Source organism: Macaca nemestrina, chromosome 16 (assembly GCF_043159975.1).
Source record: "Macaca nemestrina isolate mMacNem1 chromosome 16, mMacNem.hap1, whole genome shotgun sequence".
Classification (NCBI taxonomy): domain Eukaryota; kingdom Metazoa; phylum Chordata; class Mammalia; order Primates; family Cercopithecidae; genus Macaca; species Macaca nemestrina.
This window is the reverse complement of record NC_092140.1, coordinates 84,581,002-84,593,106: the sequence shown is the minus strand read 5'-3', so window position 1 is coordinate 84,593,106 and position 12,105 is coordinate 84,581,002. Positions and strand designations below refer to the sequence as shown.

General features: G+C 40.4%; 1 protein-coding gene across 3 annotated transcripts in view; it reads left to right on the top strand.

Annotated features, from left to right (window-relative positions):
• Positions 1–270: 270 nt before the first annotated feature.
• Positions 271–12,105, top strand: part of LOC105491725 (A-kinase anchoring protein 11) — a 51,552-nt gene continuing 39,717 nt past the window's right edge. For 2 of the 3 annotated variants that reach the window (XM_011758374.3, XM_011758372.3), the window contains exon 1: positions 877–987. The gene's annotated coding sequence lies outside the window, so the exon portion shown is untranslated. Of the gene's footprint in view, positions 535–876; positions 988–12,105 lie in introns of those variants that run through there. The other variant, XM_011758373.3, reaches the window with a different exon arrangement.

The window sequence follows — 12,105 nt, the reverse complement described above, 5'->3', positions numbered from 1 at the left end:
AGGAACAGATGCCCTTAAGGAGACAGGGCAATACTGGCCCTTCGGATTTTAGGTGAAAATAATCAGCACAACAGCTTTTCATCTCTGGTTAGGATTCCCAGTGACCAAAGCTTTAGTTTCCGATTTCCATACCATGTAAAGACATCAGGGTGAGCACTAGGGCCCTGAGAACCCTGGGTGCTACTTCTTGGCTGGGATAGGGCCGGTTGCCCTGTGCGCTGTGAGTGGTCCTCCCTGGAGATGCTGGGAAAAGGGGTGGAGTCATCAGAAAGGATGAGCCTTCCTTGGGCCTTCGGATCTGGTGGGGCTGCCACTTTGGTAAGGGCCCGGGGCTTCGGAAGAAAGCAAAACTAGCCTTGTGGCGAAGAAGGAGCCCAGCTGGCCCCAGGCTGTAAGACTAAGGGGTCGACGGAAAAGAGGCAGAGCCTGAAACCAAATCTGCGGAGCAAGCCAAGGCCTGGGGACCTGCCAGAGGAAAGGGTTAAGCCGTTTCCAAGGCAACGGACCAGGAAGCACGCAAGACGTCCGCCGCAGGTTCGTAGGTCGCCCTCGAATTTAAAGCTCCCAAGGCTGAGCGGGTCCCGGCCAATGGAGAGGCCCCCTTTAAATCATGTGATCAGCGGGGCTGCTCCGCTAGCTGCTCCGGAGCACGTGGGAAGGCTTTTTTTCCTGTTCCTTCTTTCCCTTTTTAAACGCCCACTCACTTTTGCGCGGGCTCGGCCGCGGAGTTCTTCTCGCGAGAGGCGCGCTGCCCTCTCGCGAGAGTGAGTGGGAGGCGTGGAGAGTAGGCGGTGTTGCGGGCCGGAGCTGCGGCGGCGGCGGCGGCGGCGGAAGCCGAGGGGTGGGCAGGGCGGGGGCGGGCCGCGGGGCTGGGAGGGGGGAGGGCTGGGGGCCGACGCGGGAGGGGGCCAGCCTGCTCGCCCGGCTCGCTCACGGGTCGTTGCGGCCGGTGACATGTCCATGAGCTGCGGAGGCTGCGGCCCCCAGGTGAGCCGGGCTCCGACGCGTTTGCCGCGGAGGCTGCGGTTAGATGGGGTGGCGGCAGGTATGCGGCCGGCATGGATGGAGCGGCCCGGCTCCGGCGCCCCAGCCCCTCCGCCGGCCCGTGGTCCCTCTTCTGTCTTCGGGGCCGCCCGAGAGCTGCGCCTTCGCATGGCGGAGAGAGGAGGGCGGGAGGAGCGCGGCCGAGGGAGGAAACCCAAGGCACCGGGCCCAGAGTAGAGGGAGGTGCTCGGTCTCGAGACGGGTCTTCCTGGGGTCCCGAGTGTGGCGGTGGAGCTGCCGCCGCTTTTAATGACAGGCTGTTTAAATCCACGGGGTGGTCTTTAGAGACGGTCCCCCGGGTACGTGGTGTGCGCACAGGAACATTTGCAGCAGAAGGAGGACGTTGCACTTTGTCCGCGAACAGCATCCTTCACTGTCAGAACCCCGGAGCCCTGGAAGCAGGCGCTGCTCAGATCTTATGACAGAAACGGAAGGCGTCAAGGGGCTCTTCGTAGTATTGATATTTGCATTTGCTGTCAAATACCCTCCTAGGCTGTTAATGGCTTAAGGCTGGCCATAAAGTACTCCGAATGGATTGAGTATACTGCTATTAATCCAGGCATCTAAGCTGCTTTATAAAAAATATGTAGATGTAACCGAAGTATTAAAAAAAAAGTGACAATGACAGTAAAAGCTAACATTTTTTCTCTTCCCCGTATTACCAGCTTTCATTTTTTTCTCTGCTTTCTCTGTCTTCTAAAACCATATAAAGTTGGTTGTGGTTTAGCTTTAGATGTTAAGGAGTTTCATGGTGAGAAAGACTGCTGAGACACACATCTAATAGCTTTAGTACAAACTGGAGTTAATTCCTGCTCTCTTTTCAGCTTTTCAATCGCTTGCAAAATGCTCGTTTTGCTTAGCTGCTTCCCACTGCTTTAGAAATGTCATGTTGATTGTGATTTTGTTATGTCTGAAAATACTCAAAATATGGAGTGCTAAGAAAAAATGGGGTATCAGTAATGCAAAGATACTTTTTTTTAACGTCATGATTTTAGGATGGCAGCCCAGTGCCTGACATGATTGGTGTCAGTTAAAATAGTGCAACTGAATGATTTTTTTTAAACGTTTACTTTTTCAAATGGTACCCTGATTATTCATTTTTGTTGTTGTTGTTGTTCCTCCTGACAAAACTGACCCGGGGTGAACAGTGAATGTCACTATTAATTGTAGCTGTAATAGTAATTTATGAAAGGTCAAAGAACGTAAGGGAATCAGGGAAGAAGTGGGTTCCCAAGCTGAACTAGGGACTAGTGTATGTACCCACATAACTGCACTATCGACGAGATTGATATGGGTCTAGCAGTGGACTCCTAGGCCAGTGATATTTTGCAGTTGTTGAGGATATGGGAAGTTGCTTAAGACATGGAACCATAGTGAGAAAGTCTCTAGCCTTCTCTAGCCCCCTGAACTCCAGGGATAAGTCTAGAAGCTGAAGAAGTCCTCTTTTGCCTTTAGAGGCCGGAAAAAATATAGTACTTTTAATTTTTTTTATTTTTTAATTTTAGGAACTTACTGTCTGGAAAAGGAACTCAAACCAATTTGGACAACATATTAAAGACCGTTTTAAGAGAAATTGTCAGTTATAAATAGGTAGAGGAATTCTCTCTATACTTGACAAAAATGTAACGTAGAAAATATCTCTTTGTGAATGGGCAGAGGAGACCAGTGTTGATTAGAAAAAAATTTCTTCTTACTCCATCTTAGCAAACTAATTTTCAGAAATAGAAAAATAAATTTTTTGGCTGGTCTTCATCACCTTTTGGCAAGGGTTTCAAACTTGTAGGGTGTGTGGTGTTTGGTTTTTCAAAAGTAATTAAAGTAACTTTGGATAGGGTAACTGATTTTTTTTTTTTTTTTTTTTTCCTGTCTTGTCTGCATTTTATTAATCAACTACCTGGAAGGATTGAAGAGTGAGAACTGGTCAAGAGAAGATCTAGGTTAAGCCTGGGTGTGAGTTAAGGGTCAATAAGCTGGTAATATGGGTAAGAGAAAGAAAAATGCTTTATCAGTTTAAAAACAGACTGGAAAGATTCAAATGTCTTGATTCTCCCAGTCATCCTTACATATAAAAGTTTATTTAAAATTACTTCTGGGCCAGGCCTGGTGCCTTACGCTTGTAATCTCAGGACTTTATTTAGGAGGCTGAGGCGGGTGAATCACTTGACACCAGGAGTTCGAGACCAGCCTGGCCAACATGGAGAAACCCTGTCTTTGCTAAAAAATACAAAAATTAGCCACGTGTGATGGCACACACCTGTAATGCCAGCTACTCGAGAGGATGAGGCACAAGAATCGCTTGAGCCTGGGAGATGGAGATTGCAGTGAGCCAAGATCTTGCCACTGCACTCCACCCTGGGCGACTGAGCAAGACTCTGCCTCAAAAAACAAACAACAAAAAATTACTGGAGTAAAGGCATTTGAAATTTATAGATTAGAGACTGGACATGGTAAGAGGAGAAAAGTTAATCATTTTTAGAATAGTCTAAGAATGTTTTTTGGGAAAGAAAATAAATGGGGTAGAGGCGTGGAACAGAGAGGATGTTACTTGAGTGAAAATGAGGTATATTGTAAAGAGTTTGGGTTTGGGAGTCATGTCTGTTAATTAAATGAGCCTCATTTTCTTCATACGCACCTCAGAAAGTTAGTGCGAAGCACATAGTACTTGCTTACTCATTTTTTTTTTTTAACCTCCTATAATGGTTTGAGGATTCTTTGATTGCAAGGATCAAAAAGCCAATTTAATTAGCCTACTTTAAAAAAAGCATTTGTCATACAGTGCTGCTGAAGTCCATTGCATGATTCCAATCCAGCGTTCTGGAAATTGGGAAGTCTTCAGACAGTCATTCTTCCAGTTTTTCTCTGGAGGCACATGGTGTTACGTCTCTGCTACTCACCACAGATCTATTCCAGTTTCTTTCAGATTGGCCTTCTCTTTAAAGCTCTTGGTTTCCGCTTCCCCAAAACTTTGGTTTGCATGAGACTTTGGTTTGCCATGATGCCAACACCAGACTAACTGTGCAACATGGTTCTCAACAAACATCTCCAAGTCTCAGTTCTGTTTCTAGAGAGAGAATCCAATTGGTCAGGTTTCTGCTTCTAATGCAGGTGGCTGGGGAGTGGGGAAAGATGAGAATGGGAAAAATGGATGAGGAAGAGACTTAGATTTGTCTCACAGTTCATAGGGCTGCACGTTTGAAACTGGCCATGCCAACATCTTTAACAAAAGGAGAGGGGACAGGGAGGAAGTGATGGATACCTCAGGTGTGCTTTAACATCCTGCAATTTGAGTTCTTCCTCTAGCACTGCACTGGACTTGCTCTCAGCTTGGTAATGTTCTAACCAGATCTAATCAGTAGTCTCTTTACAGGACAGATTCTCCTAGGTGTGGGAGTTCAGGCAAATTACTTAAATGCTTGATGACTCAGTTTCTCTATGTGTAGAATGGGCATAATAGCACCTTCTGTGGTGAGAATTATGAATTCATGTATGTAAATCAATTAAACAGTGTCTGGCATATGGCAGGCACAGTGCAAGGGTACAGTATTAGTATTTGGCGAGAGCACACCGTGTGGCAGGTACTGTGATAGGGGCTTCTGGTCGTGTTCAGAGGGGAAAGAATTTCTGCCCTCAAGAGGTTTGGAAGTCTGATGCTGACCACTCATGCTTAAAACCATTTCCTGACTTCAGTGACACTAAATTCTTCGAAATCTCTATCTCACATACATTTCTGACTGCCATTTATTAGTGGTTCGTTTTATCCCTCTCTGGAACCCTTTAGCATGGTTGTCTCCATAGATGCTCTCTTGAATTTCTGTTCTTTCTCAGTCTCTGAGATCAGCTTTCAAGTTCTCTATATGTGGATTATTCTTAGAGTAACATCTCCAGCTCTGACTCCAAGTAAATCTCTTAATTTTTGGTGGTTTTTTGTGTAGTATTATTTATATAATTTATATGTTTTGAGACATGGTCTTGCTCTGTCACTTACATAATTTATATATTTTGAGGCATGGTCTTGCTCTGTCACCCAGGCTAGAGTGCAGTGGCAGTCTTGGCTCACTGCAACCTGCCCCTCCCAGGGCTCAAGCGATTCTCCCATCTCAGCTGCGTGAGTAGCTGGAACCACAGGTGTGTGCCACCACACCTGGCTAATTTTTATATCTTTTGTAGAGAGGGAGTTTCACCATGTTGGCCAGGCTAGTCTCAAACTCCTGGGCTTAAGCTGTCCACCCGCCTTGGCCTCCCAATGTGCTGGGATTACAGGTGTGAGCCCACTGTACCCAGCCTCTTGGATATTATTATGTTGATATAAAATACCGTCCTCCAGTAACCTTCTAATTTGCAAAGCCTTCTAATTTACCTTCTAATTTGCAAAGAAAAAAATTTTCTTTCAGTTCCCCAGGCTTGAAACCTTAAAGTTACTTTTCACATTCTTTTTTTATGCTCTAATATACCCTGTTAATAGGTTCTGTGTAGGCCTTTGGGTGCTTCCTATGACTGGCCCATCTGCAAAGTAGGACTGTTGACTTATTTCAGCCACTGGCAGCTTAGGATAGATCCTTATATTTGTAAGAGCTACTTAAATGCCTTTTCAGCAATATACTCTTAGAGTCATGGTGTCATAGATGTCACTGATAAAAAGAAATGTGTTCCTGGGTTAAAATTCTGAACATATTTTCTGTTAGAAATAATCTTGTGGATAGGGCTACGTACAAGATTAGGAACGTTACTTCATTTTCTAGGGAGCATATTCATGTTGAAAGCACAATCTCAAGATTTTAGTTTTTTGTCGTTGCATTTTTTTTGTAGGTATTCAGTTACATAGCATTTTAATTATAGCATATCATCCTTATAATATTGCCATACATACAAAGTTTTATTGTAAATCAGTTGAAAATATTTTTGAAAGTCAAATATATTACACCTGCACGCTCAATAGCGAAACTAAGATAATCAATTGAGGGCATGTATCCTCTACAGTGATTTCTTAGAACTATTCAAATCTAGGTCTAATGAGTTTTTTGTTATGAAAATGTTAACTGTTGTTATCCTCCTGCATTCATCTGATTATTCTAATTAACTTCTAACAATGGACCATTGCATGTTGTTTTTAAAAGTTGTGTTTATTGTTGCTGAATAGGTAGTTTTGAAGTCAATAGCCATTCACACTTAGTACTTTGTCAACTAGACCCATGTTATTCCTTTCAATACCAGTGGCTAGTTGGGCTCAAACATACCTTAGAAGTAGATCTCAATCTGGAATGCAGTTGAAAAATCCGTAATTTTTCTCTATGACTGTTTGAGAAAACAAAAGTGACAGAAGAAATATCCTTGGATTAATTTTGCAAAAAGTCGTTAGGTAAGTGACCCTAACTATTTTCTATTTGGTGATGTTGCTTTTGCCACCAAATGCCTGTCTGCATTCACGTCGTTGATGAAATTTCTATTCACCTTACAGCTTGTTCACTTCAGTAAATGTACAGTTGCTTATTATGAGTAAGGCCTTTGGGGAATGCAGAGATGAGTAAGGCATGGCGATGGAATGAAATTCACTGTCGTATCCCAATCACTGTTACTTAGACGCTTGGTGAATACATGTGTTGAATGTTGTTAGTACTTACAGTCCAAAGCAGGGCGTAGACATGTAGACATTTAACTGTTACATAAAGCACTGTAGTCTAAAGTGCTAAAATAGAGCAAGTGGTGATTTTGCCCCCCAAGGAAATGTTTGGTAATATTTGGAGCCAGTTTTGTTACTGCAAGTGAGTGAGTGCTACTGGTATCTAGTGGGTAGAGGCCAACGAAGCTGCTACCTACCACGCATACACAGCCTCCTACAACAAAGACTTATCTGACCCAAAATGTTGATGATGCTGAGGTTGAGAAACCCTGTAGCAGTAAGAACAACATGTGTATTGTGAATGCAGGAATGAAGTTGATTGAGGATTAAAAAGGAAAAAGGCAGAAACTATGAAGAAGCAAATATCTTAATAGATATTAATTGACATACTAAAATCACTTTTTATAATTGACTGTTGTTTTGAAAAACAAAATAGTATCTGATAGCTGTAGTATTTTTAGATTTTGTAAGTCTAATAACAGGTCTGTGCCCAAGAAAGGAACTTAGCTTCCTTATTTGCAAAGAGGGGGATAACATCCCTTTTATTCTGCTGTTCACCTGTTAGGTATGATTCTGTTTTATTTTTCTAGTGTATGTGTTAGGGTTTACAAGATAACTTATTACAGTTTTTCTTCAAATAATATCACTTCATGTTTAATGTTAGAAATCTGACAGTGTTTTTTCATCTCCATCTCCCCCGCCACATTTTTTATCCTATTTTGTCATACATTTTATCAATATGTCTGTTTTAAACCCTCTAATTCATTGTTACTCTTTTTAGTTTAAGCAGTTATATTTTAACTGTTTAAAAGGGATTGAAAAATGAAGAATGACTTCTATTAACCTCATATTTACCATTTCAGATGTTCTTTATTCCTTTGTGTAAGATTCAGATTTCCATCTGGTACTGTTTTTCTTTGCCTGAAAAATTTCTTTCCACAGTTACTCTAGTGGTGGTCAACTGGTGGTGAATTTTCACGGCCCTTATTCATCTGAATAAATTTATTTTGCCTTAATTTTTGAAATATATTTTCATTGAGTATATCTGGGTTGATGCTTTTTTTTTTTCCTTCTTAGTCCTTTGAAGATAGTGCTCCATTGTCTTGTTTTCTGGTTCATATAAATGTGAAGTCTGTTGTCCTTGGTTCCTCTGTATATAATGTGTACTTTTTTTCTGGTCAATTAATATTTTTTCTTTATCGCTGGTTTTCAGCCATTTGGTTGTGATTTGCCTTGGCTTTCTTTATGTTTATTCTTAGGGTTTGTTGAGCTTCCTTGGTACTGTCAGTTTATGGTTTTCTTCAAATTTGGGAACCTCTCTGCTATTTTGTCTTCAAATATTTTTTTTCTGCACCTGCTTCCCCAACTCGCACTCTCTCTTGCTCTCTCTCTCTCTCTTGCTCTCTCTCTCTCTCTCTCTCTCTCTCTCTCTCTCTCTCTCTCTCTCTCTGTGGAACTCCAGTTGTTCACCTTTTATGGTGCTTAAAAAGTCACACTGTCACACTCTAGGTTTGTTTTTAAGTTTCTTCTCTCCATGTTTCATTTTGGATAGTTTCTATTACATTGTCTACAAGTTCACTGAGCTTTTCTTCTTTAATCTGTTAATTGTATCCAGTATGGTTTTTGCTTTCAGTATGGTATATTTAATTTTCATCTCTAAAAGTTCAATTTTGGTATCTTTTGTATCTTCTTCTCTCCTTATCATGATGATGTTTTCCTCTCACTCCTTGAGAATATGGAACATCTTTGTACTATAGTTTTACAATCCTTTTCTGTTCCTGCTATCATCGCTGTCATTTCTACGTCTTCATTTATTGACTTTTTTTTCCTCCTGGTTATGGTTCATATTTTTCTCTTCCTTTGCATGCTTGGTAATTTTTATTGTATATGAGCCATTGAGTTTATACTGTTGCTTGCTTAATTTATTATATTACTTAAGTGTGTTGGATTTAGTTGGGGTGCACAGTTATTTGGAATCTGTTGGATTGTTTCAAGGCTTGCTTTTAGAATTTATTAGTGTGGGTCCAGAATAGTTTTTAGTGTAGTGCTGAATTATTGCCTCTACTAAGGCTACCTCTGCTAAGGCTACTCCTTCTTCTGAGGAGTCTATCATTGCCTGATATATTACAAGGTTTTTCTATTCTGGTGGAATATATTATGGTTTCTCTCTAGGGCTCTCACTCACTTTCTCCCTCCAGCATAATACCCTGTAAATTCTAGCCATGTTGGTCTCCCCAAACTGATCTCTGTTTAAAACTCAGCGAAACCACCGGACTGCTTGGCTTTCCTGTCCCTGTGTTGTGACCGGGAAGTAGCTGGCAGCCAGGGTTTCCCTTCTCTCAGGGGTCACAGTCCTGTGTTGCCTGTTGTCTGATGTTTAAAACCAATGTTTCATATATATTCTATCCTGTTTTCTTGTAGTTATATTCAACAGAATGTTAATTTTTAGCACTTGGCCATTTGGCATTTGGTCAAAATGTGTATTTGGAGCACTTACTCTAAATATGATCTCAGATACTATAAAGTAGAAATTAGTGGAAACACAAATGTGTTTTCACAAACTCATTAAATGTAGACATATTCATTTAAATATTTAAAGGCATACTTTGCTCTTTATTCTATTTTATGTTTTTCAGCCTACATCATGCTTTGAACTTCGTTCTTTAAATATGTTACTTTTTATTTATTAGTTCAGCAGGTGTTTGAATGCCTACTATGTAAAAATACAAATACATAAAACACTTTTGTCCTCAGGGAACTTACAACAGGAGGGAAGTATGCAATCAGAGGCACCAGAGGCTTAAACTGTAAACCACTTAGGCAGCACTAAGGAGATGGCTACTATTTGGGCAAGGAGGGATAAAGGAGAGATATGAACCAAGCCTGTTTTAGGGAGGGAAGTTCTTGAACTGATGCGTGAGTAATAAGTAGCAGTTCAGCTGATGGAAGAGAGAGGGTAGATTTGAGAGAAGTTTAGGAGAATGACAGGTCAGGATTTGGCAATTTACTAGATGTGGTCGTCTGTAGGAATAGAGGGGAAGACCAGTTTCCAGCTTGGCCTACTGGTTGGGTTTGGTTTAATGGCTCTTACTGACAGAGAGAATACAGGAGGAGATCGTTTAGGGAGAAAGTGTTATTTACCTTTTGAACATACAAATTTTGGAGTAACTGGGATATTTAGTTGGAAGTCTCTAATAGGAAATTAGATATACAGAACTGAAGAATAAATTAGGGGGTTGTTTGCATAGTTAAAACCAGAGGTAAGGATAGAATGTCCTTGAAAAACTAAATAAAATGAGACAAGAGGATACGGATGAAGACTAGGAAATATTAGTATTTGAGTAACAAGTTATAAAATACTTTAGGAAAGGAAATTTATGTAGAAAGAGACAAGTTTTTCTCAACCAGAAATTACATGTGGCACTTGTTAAAATTACAGATTCCTGTGTTCCATGTAGACCTATTGAATTTGGATCTTCTGGTGGGGGAGTTGTGTGTGCTAGAAATAAGCTGATGTGTATATGTACTGAGGTTTGAGAACTAGTGCAGTAGGAGGAGAGTCAAGATATGGCAATATTGTTGATAGGCGTTTCACAGACTCTGGCATGGTTAACTCTCCTGATACAAAAAAGGTCAAGTAATAGGTGATGTCAACTTGAACATTTCTTAGGTCAGAGGAGATAAAGACTTGGAGAATATATATTTTTTAATTATAAAAGAATTTATGTTCATTCAGAGAAGTATAAAACTCAACATACATAGACACAAAATGAAATACCCACGATTGTATCTACCCAGATAAAACCATTGTCTGTACCTGTCTAGTGTATGTCTTCTTTTATATTACACGTATAGATACACACATGCAGTTATGCAGATTTTTCACAAAATGGGATAATGCTAATATGACAGAACCTGTCTTATTTTACTTAATGACCTATTGTCTTCTCATATTGTAGATAGATGACATGTTATAAAATGTAAGTCCCACTTGTCATGGGTGACCACTGGCATCAGTTTAGTGTACCTCCTTCAAGTCGTTTCCTATGGATGCACAAATACATATATGTGTCAGAGTTGCGTCTGTATATAATTTTTTCTTTTCTTTTTCTTTCTCTTTTTTTTTTTTTTTTGAGACAGAGTCTTGCTCTGTGGCCCAGGCTGGAGTGCAGTGGCACAATCTTGGCTCACTGCAACCTTCGCCTCCTGGGTTCAAGCAATTCTTGTGCCTCAGCCTCCCGAGTGGCAGGGATTATACCTGCCACAGGCATATACCACCACACCCAGCTAAATTTTGTATTTTTAGTAGAGTTGGGGTTTTGCCATGTTGCCCAGGCTGGTCTTGAACTCCCGGCCTCAAGTGATCTTCCTGCCTTGGCCTCCCAGAGTGCTGGGAGCCACTGTGCTAGGCCAGCTTTTTTTTTTTTTAATTACAAGTGAGAGCATACTATTTACACCATTTTGCAACTTGCTCTTTCACACCAGTATGGCTCACTCTAACTCATTATTTCCAATTGCTGAGTAATAGTCATGTGAATTTATTTGAGTTGATGAACTTGTTGGTTATTTTCAGTTTTTTCATTTTATTTCAGTGAGTAGTCTTTCACGTATCTTAGTGAATTTCGTGCAAGTATATGTGTAGGATAAATTTTAAGAAGTGAAATAGCAGGACCAAAGGCTATGTGTATTTATTTAAAGTGCCCTATATCTGTGTTCTCTGTATTCTTTATACTTGTTTCTCTCATTGCTTTCATTTGTTTACTTTTGCATTCTGTGATTTTTCTTAAAATCTTCTTGGTTTTCCATTGTTTTTAGCAATGTCTGCTCTGCTTTTTTGTTATTTCTAAGGGGAATTTCTTTTGTTTAGTGGTAGTTTTCTGTGTGTTTCCTGAGCTATAGTGGCTTACTTTGTAGTTGTTTGCCTTGTCTGCCTGTTTCTTGTCTCTCATCTGCTTTTTTCCAAGCCATGTAGGTTCAGTTTAATTTCTTTGACTATAAATAACACATTTAGTTATTCTTTGCTTAGGACTCTTGTTTCTTTATCCAGAATAGGGCACAAAGCAGTAAAGCATTAAATGAAAAGTTTAACATAATACAAATGTATTTTAGGGGAAAATACTGTATTTTTGTTTTTCGTGTGAAATCTGTCAAAAACGATGTGCTCTCTAATTATACAAGATGCTGAAGAAATCCTGCTCTAGCTGTTATCCTTTCTTCTCCCATCAATCTTAGCATCATTTCCAAAGATGATTTTTTTCTTTGCTTTACAAAAGTATGTCATATCATCTCATATTGGATTCACTTTTATGTTGCACAGATATTGTCTAATAGATTTCTTTCTTCCTGAGACAATATTTTACTTACGTTTCAGTGAAAAAGTGGTGGATTAGGGCAGGAAGCTGTTTTCTTCCATGAGTGAAACAGAGTGTAAATAGAGAATTGAA